Source organism: Pistacia vera, unplaced genomic scaffold (genome assembly GCF_008641045.1).
Source record: "Pistacia vera cultivar Batoury unplaced genomic scaffold, PisVer_v2 Contig328, whole genome shotgun sequence".
NCBI classification, from domain to species: Eukaryota; Viridiplantae; Streptophyta; class Magnoliopsida; order Sapindales; family Anacardiaceae; genus Pistacia; species Pistacia vera.
In genome coordinates, this window is record NW_022196144.1 from 553,664 (window position 1) to 557,046 (window position 3,383).

Consider the following 3,383-nt stretch of genomic DNA (forward strand, 5'->3'; position numbering starts at 1 on the left):
GTATAAATTAAATTAAACATTCAGTATTCAAAGGGTTTACAAAATATTTACCCACAGATAAATAAAAGAAAAAAATCTAGAAGAATTTAATGGATTGAAGATGGGATGAGAATCAAAACTTTTCTTAATCCAAAGGTATTTTCACGTCTATTAAAAAAAGAAAAAAGAAAAAAATGATTCATATTCGATTCCTTATTCCTATTTCCGAAAACCAAGCATAAATTCTCTGTATCATCATCCCCATAAAGTATTTAATTAATTAATAATAATTAGAAGTTTAGTTACCGGATTAACATCCCATTTACTGCTCTGAATTCTGATTACCATATAACATAACATACAATGTAATAACTAATTAATTTAGCAGTGCTACTAGTCAAACCAAAAAAAAATAAAAATTGCAAAATAGCATAATAATAAAATAAAAAAACTATTTGCTCAGAGATGGAGAAACCACCACCGTTAATGAGGCTATAGTCCGGCATGCACAGAATAACTCAACCGGATGCGAAGTGGCTTTCTCCTCCCGGCACGGAGTTCAAATCCAAAAAGCCATTCTGATCTTCCTCCACCACAACCACTCTTTCACCTTTCTTCCTCGTCACCATTTCCTCCTTATCATTTCCTTCATCGTCACCGCCATTAATATTATCATTCTCAACCACCTCCGCCGCCGCATCCGGAGCCACCTCACTCTCAACCGCCGTCCTCCAACCTTCTCCAAAATACTTCACCGCCGCTTGCATCCTCTTCAGTATCGCAAAAAACTCCTCCACCTCCTCCTCCGTCGCCGCGATCTTCTCCGCCCGCTCCAACTCCTTGCTCACCGTCTTCTTCTTCTTCTTACTCTTCTCTTCGCTATCTTTCTCCAACCTCCTCCTCTTCTCACCACCACTGCCTTCCATAATTTCAAATCTAGCAACACAAAGTTATACTACCAGAAATTATAACACTTTTCACGAGTCTTACATGCTATATAATCTAAAGATTCTAAGCCTGAGTACGAAAGTTACATGTAATTATCAACGGTACTGTAAAAAAACTAGAATCACGGGAAGAATTTATTATTATTATTTTAAAAAATTTGTGACCAAAGGGGTGTATTTTTCTGGTTTAATCTCTAATACTTATTCTGACGATGAATTGTCGTTTTCTCGGAGGGTATGATGACGAAGGGAGACTTTGATGGAGCATGCGATGTCGTTTTATGTACTGGTGGTTGAGGAAAGACTGTGGCGTACGATGACCTCATGGAGGTGACGTTATCGACGTCTAATGGGGCTTCTGTAGTTTGGGTCCCTTGGGAATCCTAATGTCAGACGCGGATTAGTCGACGCGTTTGCATCATGTGTTGGTAGGTTGATGGGGCCGGGGCAAAATATCGTGTAAGTTGTAGTTTTGGTTTGCGCGTGACTGGTTGCGCGTGGGAATGGCTGTTTTAAAGTTTCTTGTGTTCCTTGGTGTGATGATTCCACGAAGAAGTCCAAACAGATCCCTAACGAGTCAACTTAATTAATGCGGGAAAACAGAAGTGACGGCTGTTACTCAGGTGCATATAAATGTGCTGGGCTTTCGCCTGAAAGTACGCGTGGCATATAATTATTGGGATATAATATCTTGTTGATCCCGCAAACAACTACCATTGGACCTTTTCAGTTTTAACTATCTACTTGACAAGAGTGGTTGTAATAACCCATATTAAAGGGTTAGAATTAGATTATTCATTATTATTTGATTTATGATTTAAAAATAAACTTTAGGATTATATTTAAATTTATTAACAATAAACTTTTTTTAAAAAGTTTATTTAAAAAAATTATATTTAAATTCTATATCAACTAACTTTAAAGAATTGGAAAAAAATAAAGACACCCAAGAGTAGTGTATTGAATCTGTGCACCAAATGACGTGGTATAATCATGAACGTCGATTAATTATAATTTAATATTAATCGACGGTCATGATTGAACCACGTTATTTGATGCACAAATTCGATACATTACTCCCGATAACTGTAACATTACTCTAAAGAATAAAATTACATGTTCAAAAGTCTATACAAAGCTATATATAGAATATGATTGATATATTTAATACAAAAATATAAATTAATAAATTCACTTTAAATGATGGAGAATAACATATTGTAATATAAGAGTAGTGTCATTTCACTTTATATGTAAAATTTTGTAAGTGTAATATTATTCAAATTCAAATTCTATATTTTTAAGGTCTTTTTTTTTTTTTTTAACCAAGGTGTCTGGACCAGCTTGTGTGCATCTCAACTAATCCTCGAGATCTATTGAGCATCTTATAAGTTCAAAAAATCAAATAAATCATAATGTTATTATGATAGATAACACCAAGTTTTGAACCTATGAACTCAATGAAGAGAGCAAACATCTTTGATCGCCAAACCAATCTTTTGGGGTTAAGGTCTTTTATTAAAGGGTTTGTTGTCGCTTCGATCACCTAATTTTGTAGATTAAATTTCATTTTTACTGTTAATGTGTGGACAAATAAATTTGACAAAAAGAAAAAATGTAGAACAAAAGTTCAACTGAAAGAGAGTTGTGTATTGGTTTAAAGGGGGGGCCAATATTCATCCCAAATACAAAAAAAAAGATACATTTGAAAATTGGTGTGAACAAGAGAAAGATTAACAATTTCCAACTATATGATCATGGAAAACATTACCAAGTGTTTCAAGCCTATCTGTGAGAGTGGGGCTCTTTGGTTTTCTCAAATAATTGAGTTCCACCGCTTCAATTTATAAACACGCATTAAATTTTATACACATGGTAGTGTTTCACTTTCGCCTATTGAGATTAGGTAACCATCGTTTCACTTATTAAGATTAGACCGGTTTAATCATTTTAAAACGAGTTAATGGCATTTTTCTCCCCGAGGTATAATTGAATGACAAAAATGCCCATACTGTTATATTTTAGTTGTAAAATAAACAGTAAAAATATATTTTGATAAATAGTATAAGTTTTAACAGTTTACTAACCCTTCATTAACAGTAGGAGTACTTTTGTTATATTAAAAATACATCAAACCTCATGGGGGTGTATGTCTTTAATTCTTTTAAAAGTATTAATTTTACATAAAGGTGATTATGGAATATTAACTTGTATAAATTATTTTTAGAAATAGATTATACTGGTTTTAAAATTCAAAAGCTGCTTATATAAATATCAATTCCTAAAATACCCCAACAATTAAGCAAATTTTTAATTTTTAATAAATAATTATTCAATTAAATTATAATTTAGTAAATAATATAAGAATCATGGATTGGTGGGGACCTCTCTAGTCTTATTATGGGCCCAAAATTATATATATGTGATATGGCCGACCACGTTAGCTAGTGCTGTAAA